The following is a 10751-nucleotide window of genomic DNA, read 5'->3' on the forward strand; positions in this document are numbered from 1 at the left end:
TGCAACAAGAGAGGCTGCGACAGTGAGAGGCCCGCGCACTGCGTTGAAGAGTGGCCCCCGCTCGCTGCAACTAGAGAAAGCCCTTGCACAGAAATGAAGACCCAACACAGCCAAAAATAAATATAAATAAATAAATAAAAATTAAAAAATAAAAATAAAAAAAATTAAAAATAAACTCACTAAGTTTTAGCTACTATTATGAACAAGCATAATGCTGAATTCCTTTCATGGACTATCCAACATCATCCTCAAAACAATCCTATGAGGCTAGCGCTGTTGTTACAAGTTAGTGATGAGGAGAAGAGCCTGAAGGGGTTTGAAGAGTCTGGCCCGAGATAACACAGTGAGGAAATGTCAGAGGTTGGTTTCAAACCCAAGTAGCTTGGCTCCTGGGCTCACATTTGTAACCATCCCATGAACTCGATGTCTAAAATAACCCATGATGGCTAATTCTTAGTGTTTCTTTACCAGAAATAACTTGACTCCTAAACACTTTTGTTTTTGTTCTAATACTTTATTCACTATGTTGTATGAAATGGTTTTGTTTTCCTCTTCCCATTGGTGCCCAAACAGCTCCAGCTCAAAGCCTGGCTCAGCAGATGTGAAGAAGGCATGCGTGTGGTAGACCAACCTTATAGTGGCTCCATCTGACATTTTTACTTATTTTCCTTTTGACTCATTTTGCCTCATTTTCGTCTCATCAGTTTTAATTTTTTTGTATTGGTATGCTGTGCATATGTTATACAAATATAAGGTAGCGTGGTAAAAATATATTGCACCTCTGGCACTTCCTATACATTCCCTATCTGCCGCAGACCTTTTTTCTCCAGCTGCCTCATAGTAAAATATCATGATGAAAATAAGCCAGAATTGAGTTCCAGTCATAAACATACCTTCTTTACTAGAGAGCTCTAAACCTAGCTGGCTATTAGCATACAGTGCATTGCAGGGGAGAAGATTTGTCAGGAGCCCAGTTTGTCATCGACAGATAAGTAAAAGGTAGTTAATGTAAACTGCATTTCCAAAATTCATTCCACTTAGCATGGCTCAGGAAGGACCTTGAGACGGCAATCTAGAGACTGCTATGAGAGTGAGTAACGTGATGGCCACTTTCCATTTACGTGAGCATTTCTCTCCAGAGAGCACTTTGCAGTTGTCCTATTTACTTCTCCTTGTTACACTTGTCTGGTTGTTCAGGTGTGTTATGAGAGTGTGAAAACTTGAGCAACCAGTAGTAGCAGCCCCCCAGAGCTTAAACTGTGCTGAGAGATCTGGTTCATAACAAGCTCGTGCAAGTACCTCTTGCCCTGTGTGGGAAAGGTGTCTATTTCAAAGATGGCTGACCACGTGAGAAGCTGATCTGATTCATCTGGGTGGCCGTATCCCAGCAACCGCATGGCTCATCAGTTTCAGTTATGGGGATGACTGAACCTAAGCTCAGACTTTGGGTTCAACTATTTAACCAGTTGTTTTGAAACAACACCAAAATCGATTTTTTTAAAGACTTGAAACAACAATAAAACTTCACTATAGAAAATGTTTAAAATATGGATATACAAAAAGAAAAAAATACATAGCACCAAAATTGTTCACTGGGCCATGGGAATGTGAATTATTTCCATACTTGGATACACACACACACACACACACACACACACACACTCATTCACTCTACATATGCGTGTGTGTATGTATATATGTGTAGTTTCACAAATCAAGCCCCAGTAAGGATTCCAAACTTCCATTTAACTACCTGGTAGACTGTATTACCACTTACCATGATCTAGTTCCTCTTTTTGCAGGAAGATTTTACTTTCCTGACACCTTGAATTCAGGTTTGACTGTGTCACTTGCTTTAGCCAATAAAATACAAGGAAACATATGTGAGATACCCCCTGTGTAGAAATGTTAAGGGCTGGTGCATGAAAATAAACATGGTTTTTTTTTTCCCAAAAGAATTAGGGTGGCATGTACTTTAAAGAACAGTGGAAACTATAGAAAATTTTAAAAAGGAAATATATATGAATTTCTACCAGTTAACTATGCTAGACTGACTTTGTTGGTATAGATTCATCCTTTTCTCTATGCAGAAGTTTTACCTAGTTGTAGTCACACTGCTTTTGTAATTTTACATCACTCTCCCACTTATCATAACCTAATAAGCATTTTTTCACACTATTATACTTTTTTCATAGCCAACATTTTTAATGGCTGCATAAATTCCTTTGATTGGTGATACTGTCATTTGTTAACCACTTCTCTATCTTGTACCTTCTAAATTTGCATAGCTTTCTTGCTACGCAATAGAGCACTGTCTCTATTGTTTCACCAATTGACGCCGTTTATCAGGCGTTTTCTTCTCATATATTAGACTGCATTTTCACTTTCTCCCAGCTACTCCTTTTCTCTCATGCCCTTTCTGCCTTCTAACATAGCTTGGAATTCCCTATGACAAGCATTTGATTTGATTTTCCCCTTGTTACAAAGCAATCTGTAATCTAATCTGTCAGGAAAGCTCATGCTTCCATCGCTTACCCCATGAGCTGAAGCCCAGGGAGGTATCAGTGATTGTCAAACACACCATAAGCAGTATAAAGATGAGCCCAGAGGGTGTTAATTCAGAGAGAGGGAGAGAGGAAGAGAGACAGAGCAGGAGCAACTTCTCTGTGAAAGAGGGAAAGAGTGATGATAAAGGGAAGTGGAAGGGAAGCTTTGGTTTCTGGAAAAAAATGTTCTGCCATGAGAAATGCCTAGGAATAAAATTGACCTCCATGATGGATTATTACACGTTGATAAGAGAGACCAGGAAAACGGCATCAGTTAAACACCACTATCCATTCACTGCATTAATGAGACAGCTTTCAGAATTCACTTGCATAAAGAGGGCTATCAATACCGGAGGAATCCAGAGGTACTGTGGCAGATTAGAACAGGATGAATATTTGCTAAGGGGATGAGGATTTTTCATTTTGTTTCTCATTTTCCTGCACACCACCGTCAAAACTCAGCCATGCCCAGAAGTCTGAGAAATCCAGCCTCACGCTTGTAATGCTGCATGATAATTTCATTGTACTAAACGTGGAAAACATTAGTGGGTCATTCACTCTGGTCAGCTTTCAAAGCTAATTTGGCATTCTGGTGATACAAGCTCCACAAAGCTCTTGGAGTCAATACATTTTATTGCTCAAACAGATGTCCAAAGACCATGATGTTTTTGATTGGGAAGTTTTTTTGTTGTTGTTACTGTATTATATTAATAAACAATAGGCATTTGTTTATTGTTACCCGACCAAAGCCCAAATTCGTTAATAGGTTCTTTATAACACTATCTTACTGAGAAACCCCACTGGTCCCATGGTGTATGTTTTTGCTCATGGCAACGAGTAATAAACAAGACTTTTTCAACTACCATTGTGTTCAGGATGGGCTCTAGCTGGAGGGCACTGATACTATGGAGTTCTTTCTAGACTGAGTAGAGACAATTCTCCATGTGAACAAGAGTCACTTTTATTTTACAATAAATAGAGTATGACTTGGATGAGGAGTCCTTCAGCTTGAACACCATGTCCAGAACAACTAAGATACACTTGCTTCGTCCAACGTGATTAAGAAGTTGGGTTCCGGTTCACACGGTCAGGTTTCAAATTCTGGCCCCGCTGCTTACTGTTTTTCTAGTCCCTGAATCTCCCTAAGTTTAGTTGCCTTATCCTAAGGCTTGGATAATATTAGGTCCATCCCCACACGGTTGCCATGACCACTGAAGAGATGATGGCCATAAAGGACCAAGCACAGTGCCTGGCACATTTCAGGTCTCAACAAATCTTCATCATTATTAATATCACCTTTTACCCATAATGAAATCATTTTGCATGAGGAAGTTTAAGTGCATAGAAGAGAGTGTTATTTTAAGGTCTTTAAAAAATGTCCAGCATGTAGTAGACGTTCAATGAATATTTTTGAATGAATGGGTACAACTTACTTGGTAATTTTTTTTCCCTGTAGAGTTGAGCATCAGTGAAGTTATTAAAAAGTGAAAACATACTAGGTATATTCCAAGTTGCCTTTTGGTATATTATTAGTTAATGTGAATAACCAAAATTTGGGGATTTGTTTTTAACTTCAGGGTTTGTTTGTTTTTTTTTTTTTTAACACGAGGGGCGTATCTGGAGTATTGTCAACCACTGAATTTTTTAGAGTAATGATGTATGATCTAACAAATTTATTTAAAATATATCGCTTTTGCTTAAAATTGGAAAAACATCCATCCTGATGAGATGCTACAATCTTTTTTAAAGGCGAAACTCCTGATGAGATTTTTCATGGGTCTTACCAGTAGGTGGAATATTTTCACACAAGCCCACCCACTAAAGTATCACTTGTTTCTAAATAAAGGTATGATTTACGTTTTGAAAAGAATATGTCCATCTATCATTCTTTTGAGGTTTGGGGAGGAAGATGCAAAAGCCAGCAAGATCCACCCTGGCAGCCATGATTTAGAACATATTGAAACAATCAAATTTGACGTTGTTAACAATTTATCTGGCTCAACCTTAATTCTGATGTACTGACAAGTGAAAATCTGGCAGAAACTCAGTGAACAAATTCCCTAATGTTTCAAGTGTTCTGTGATGCTTCCTTCCAAAATCCTTCAACTCAAGCCACACCCTAACTCTATCTTGGAACAATCTCTCACAGGCTTTCAACTTTGTTTTGTTATTGTCACACAAGAACCAAGACAGGAGTTAAAAGGATTTAAATTGATCTATTTGTCTTTGTCTTCGTACATATATATGTTTACTTTTTTTTAATGTCAAAAATATTCCTAGTAAAATCTCAGTGATGGATTTTTAAAATTTTTTGATTTATGCAATATCTTGGTTGAAATGCTGCTTTTGATTAATGCGTGAAAAAAAAGTTTCCAGCCAAATTAATCCACAGCAGCAGTTCTCAAACTTTTCTGTATATTAGAATAAACTAGTTCATTCTGGAAGTTTGGAGGCTGAGGCTGCATCCCATTCCAATGAAACCTCTGCGAGTGAAAACCAATCATCCATATTTCTGAAGCCCCTCCCAAGTTGGTTCTGGTGTGTAGTCAAGTTTGGGATCAGTGATCCAACCTGGTAACTCATAGCGTGGTATGTGGTGAACAGCACTGGTACTAGCTGGGAGCTTGTCAGAAATGCCAAGGGCTGGGTCCCTTCCTAGACCTACTGATTCAGAATCTGATCTAGACCACTGCTTCCCAAACTTTAATGCGCCTTCCAGTAACATTGGATCTCTTGTCAAAACACAGATTTGAATTCAGTTGTTAAGTCATAGAGCCTAAGACTCTGCATTTCTAATAAGCTCTCAGAGGACACCCATGGTTCTGGTCCAAGACTAGTCTTTGAGAAGGATCTAGCTGCTAAAGGATGAGTCATCTTCCTTGGGTCACAATCATCACAGCCTCCAATCTAACAAGGATAATAACAGCTATGGCTTTTAGGCAACTACCACATACCAGACAATGGGCTAAGAGCTTCTTTCTTACAAGTTCTATGAGAAAGAACTATGATAATTTATATTTAAAAAATAAATTATGATTCAGAGAGGTATAGTGTGGCTCAAAGCTGCTCAGCTTCCCCTATATCAAGGGCTCTCAGACTTCAGAGTGATTATGAATCACTCTATGTGCTCAGTACATATGTAAATTATAAAGTATTCTGGCTCAGTGTGGTTGAGGTGAGGGGACTCAATAATCTATCGTCACCCTCAGGGATGGTCTGAGTCCCTTCCTAAGTTTCAATTGATGACATACAGACAACAGGATGGGACTATAAAGTGATGCTCAGTGAACATGCCAAACTAATCCTAAAGGATTTCTACTTAGCAAAACTTCATAAGTGTTGTACTTAAACTTGCAAGACATATGATTGAAATGAATTTTTCAAGAGATGGGCTCCTTAGGTTTCTAATAAATGAGAGGATACCATCACTGGGCTTACCCCTCTGGGACGTTCAGAGTAAGTGTAATACACAGCACGTTTATGAAAACCACATTTACAGGAGACATATAAACTCATAAAGTAGCTGAACAATAACACAAGGTGGCATATGGTAGATGCCAAATGGGTGACAGAGGCAGTACTCATAATGAAAGTAGCTACCACTTACTGAATAACTATTATGTGGCAGATGTTTTATATAAATTGCCTCATTCTATCACTACAATCAAAGTAAGGTTATAATTAATATTTCTATTTTACAGATAAGGAAAAGGAAGCTCAAGGAGTTATGAAATTTTCCCACGGACTCACCAATATTAAAAGCCAAACTGGGATTCCAACCACAGCTCTGTGTGACCCCAAATGCAATTCTATTTCTAGAATACCTTATTGCCTCTCCTACACCATCCTACCTCCTCTGTATTCTTGGAGGTCAGTGAAGGAAAACATGCAGCAACAGAGCAAGATTTGTGAGGAGATTTTTACATGAGCTGTTTTTATAAAGACTGCTGAGAGTTTGATAAGCCGAGAAGGGGCAGGAAGAGAAATCAAACCAGGAAAAGAGATTGATCAGGGAGCAGTAACAGGAAACAAGGGGGTGTTGAAGTTTGATAAGAAATGATTTGTTTGGGGAAGAAGTGTGGGGTGAAGTGCATAAGCTAAGAACGTTATAGAGGACCTTAACAATCCTCTCAAGGACATTGGTCTAAGGACAGTGCGGTCTCACAGAAGTTTTCAGGAGAGGGAGAGAAATGATAACCCTAGAGTTTTCATAAAATGTGTAAGACCCCAGTGTACTGAATGGTTTGTAGGCTAAGGAAGGAAGGATTTTGTGAAGGACTCTAATAAGCCTCACTGAAGTTCCAAAGGAATAGTAAAACGAGCAAATTTGTGGATGGGGGCGGGGCAGAGGGGTTCTTTATGGAACCTGGAAACATAAAGCAGGGATGTCTTGACAGTTCCAAATTGTAGAGTTCTAAGGGATTTGGAATTTTCTCCAGGCAGTGGAAAGCCATTATGAAGATCAGTCTAGGAGAGACAGGAAAGAGGAAGACCTCTTGGAAAACAATAAATTTTTGATTTGAGGTGTTGAAAAGAAAGTATAAATAATAGGAACCAAGAATCTATAGGAGATCAGGAAACACAGGGTGACTGGAATGTTGGCATTCTGAGGAAATTCAGAATGACGAGAAGGTGGTAACGCCTGGAAGAATGTGAGTTGGTCATCTATTTACCCCTACGTAAAATCTGGACTTGGAGGTTAGAGTGTAAAGGAAACAATACCGAGTAGGATGCATTTTCCTTTCAAAACACCCCTGGTGACAATAATAATAGCTTATGTTTATGCACTTTGTTTTTTATTTATATGTTTTATTATTTTATTCAAAAGACTCTTAAATAAATTACCTAATTGAAATCTCACTTATCCATGAAGAAGTTAGGGTAGAAATTATCACCCACATTTTCTATGTCAGGAAAGCAAGGCAGAGAGAGGTTCAATCATTTACTTGAGGCCACTCAGAGTATAAGTGGCCAAGACAGAACTGGTCCCGTGGTTGTGTTTCAAGTCCGAGATCAGTCTCCTACAGCAAAGACAGCGAATCCTAGGCAGGAGAAAGCTGGGCTGGATGGGGACGAGCACATGGATTTCTGTAGCAATGTGTCATTCCTTCAGTTAGTCCATAAAGCAGAAGACAATTCAATACAAGTAGGTAATGACTTTGCACTTTGTCATTAGGCTTAAATTACAGAGGTACTTCTCATCAGTTTCCAGGAGAGTGAGAGAGCAAGAGGAAGGAAAGTTGGCTAACGGTGAGGGTTTTTTCTCTCTTTCTTGAAGTGCATGTTATCTGTGTCTAAATGTGGAACGGGAGGCCAGTGGATTCTGCGCCGCAGAGGGAGAGGTGACCTCGGCGCTGCACGCAGCGACCCTGGGCCGCGAGTTTGGGCATCTGATGCGGGTGCGGCCTGGGATCACCTACAGCTTGTCGCCCTTGGAGCAGCGCGCCTTCCCGCACTACTTCAGCGAGGGCTGCCCAACATGCTGCACCGCACTCGGACGTGCACCTTTCGCGTCGTGCCGCCATTTGAAGTGTTTTATTTTGTCTACACATGGGGAACACGGGAGTTTGAGAAATCCAAGAGGAAGAATCCAGCTGCCTATGAAAATGACAAATGAGCAACTCATCTGGATAATGGTCCCTTGTCTCTGAAAGACTCTTCTCTGGGAGAGGGGTCTACACTGTAGTGTCTCGAAGACACAATAAACTTACTAGAGGCTGCAGAAAAAAAAAAAAAAAAATTGTGGAACGCTTTGCATGAATCATTGACCCCTTAATTACTGAGTTCTAAAGCTATTCATCTGCCTGATCAGAAGAAGCCCACTCCAAATGAGGGCTCTTGGAGTCAACAACTCTCAGATACTGATCACGACCCAAAGCAGGCATGGAGGTTATTTAAAGTTTCTCACACTCCAACTGGGCAGGGAGGTAATGAACCTTAAGATTGCCTATGCCTCTGCTTACATCCAACACTGCCTTTTGGAAGGAAATAAACAAATAAACAAAAACAATGAAATTCTGGAGACCTGGATATACCAGTCTATAAATTGCATATACCTTGAGCAAGTCATTTAACCACTTTGTGCCTCAGTTTCTTGTCTATCAACTGACAATAAAAGGCATTAATTTCTAACTCTGTTTACTGACTTAATGCATGAATTAAAGACCTTACTATATGCCAAGGGTTGAGTTTAGTGCTGAATATCCGCATGGGATAACACAGGTTCTAGCCCAAATGAATCTTGGGGATTACCCAGAGAAATTAATAGTAAGCAAATAATTACAAAAATTAAGACCTCAGTGTTTTAGTGAGGCTTTCTAGAATGAAGGGATTTCTAAACTTAAGACACAATATAAAAGCAATCAATTTTAAGGTCAGGGGAAGAGAGCTAAGTCTTACTGAGAACCTACTATCTATTAGGTATTACGGTTAGATCTTTGTATGCATTTTCTAATTTAATCTTCCCCTCAATCCACACATTATCTGCTATTATATGTGTTTTCCCATAAAGGAACAAAGGTCGGGGAAGTTCATTCAATTGCCAAAATTCATCATATTGTGGTGCCTAAGAACCCAAATTCTGGAGTTAGGTTACGTGAGTTCAAATCCCAGCTCTGCCTCTTATTATCTGTGAACTTGGGAAGTTACTTAACTTTCCCTTTATCTTAGTTATCTCATCCATAAGATGAGAATAATAATATTACCCAGATCATAGGGTTGTTGTGAGAATTAAATGAGTTCATTGTGCCTGACCAAAAGGAAGTGTTACAGAAACATTAACTAATATATTATTCTTAATATTAGTTGGTTTGATAGTTAATTTCATGTGTCAACTTGGCTAGGTCATGGTGCCCATTCGTTTGGTCTAACGTCAGTCTAGATGTTGCTGTGGAGGTATTAACAGCCACATCAGTAGGCTTTCAATGAAGCAGTTTACTTGTGGCTGGGCCTTATCCAATCAGTTGAAGGCTAAGGCAAAGACGGAGGTTTCCTAAAGGAGAAGGGTTTCAGCCACAAGACTGCAACATAGAAACCCTGCTTGATGTTAATCCCAAAATCCCAATTTATCCCTCTCCCCCACCTTTCCCCTTTGGTAACTATAAGTTTGGGATTGACATATACACACTATTATATTTAAAATAGATAACCAACAAGGACCTACTATATAGCACAGGGAACTCTGCTCAATATTCTGTAATCACCAAAATGGGAAAAGAATTTGAAAAAGAATGGATAAATGTATATGTATAGCTGGATCACTTTGCCGTACACCTGAAGCTAACACAACATTGTAAATCAACTATACTCCAATATGGAATAAAAATTTTTAAAAATAAAGCAATTTAAGGGGAAGAAAAAAAACCTGCTTGAGTTTCCAGCTTGCCTGGCCTGCCCTGTGGAATTTGGACTCAAGACTAGGTCACCTCTTACCTGAATTTACAGCCTGCTGGCTTACCATATGGATTTTGGACTCATAAGCCCCCATAATAGGATATATCCTATTGGTACTGTTTCTCTGAAGACTCTGACTAATACAGTTGAAAAGCCTGAATATGAATCCGGTTCTGATTGCAAAGGTCAGTTCTTCATTTCAAAGTTCCAATGGACTTTCCTGTCGTTAAAAGCTGTTCAATCTGTACTGCTCTCTTTTACCAATTTGTTTTTTTAAAAAAACAAACAAGGATTTTGATGAGTTTTTACTGAAAAAGGCAGTGGCAATCAAGTCCAAAGAGACCTGACTACAGGTCTTTTCTCTTTGTTGTCCAGAATGTTCCTTCCCTGAGGGCTTTGTCACGGTGAATGGGGCCACAGCTGACAAGTCACATTTCTTTCATAATAGAGAGAAAAGTTTAAAATGAGACTTTCATTAGTTTTTGCACTGCCCTAATTTCTTTTCTCCTCTGCTTTCACACCAGCTGCAGACTTTAATTAAACTGTGGCAAGTCTCCTAAACTTGGCGGGCTTTCCAGAGAAAACAAGGGCATCTCCTCCCAGGGCAGATCTTTCCCGGAGTCCTCCAGCTTGCATTTATTTTCCCCAACTGTCTGGATTAGTGGCTACAAACTTTGCCTGTCCTCATATTTTGTTTCCTCCCTTTTGTTCTCTCTCACTTCGCAGATTTCACTAGAACTTCCTGAGCCATGCATTACTGCCATGACAAATTCTAAGTAATATTTCATGGCTATAATTATGGTAAATTACTAC

The 10751-nt window shown here is 39.4% G+C and overlaps 1 pseudogene; it reads left to right on the top strand.

The window, feature by feature from the left end:
• The first annotated feature begins 7699 nt into the window (after window positions 1-7699).
• On the top strand, window positions 7700-8196 carry LOC132351066 (cytochrome b-c1 complex subunit 8-like; annotated as a pseudogene).
• Window positions 8197-10751: the final 2555 nt, after the last annotated feature.

Source organism: Balaenoptera ricei, chromosome 16, assembly GCF_028023285.1.
Source record: "Balaenoptera ricei isolate mBalRic1 chromosome 16, mBalRic1.hap2, whole genome shotgun sequence".
NCBI lineage: Eukaryota > Metazoa > Chordata > Mammalia > Artiodactyla > Balaenopteridae > Balaenoptera > Balaenoptera ricei.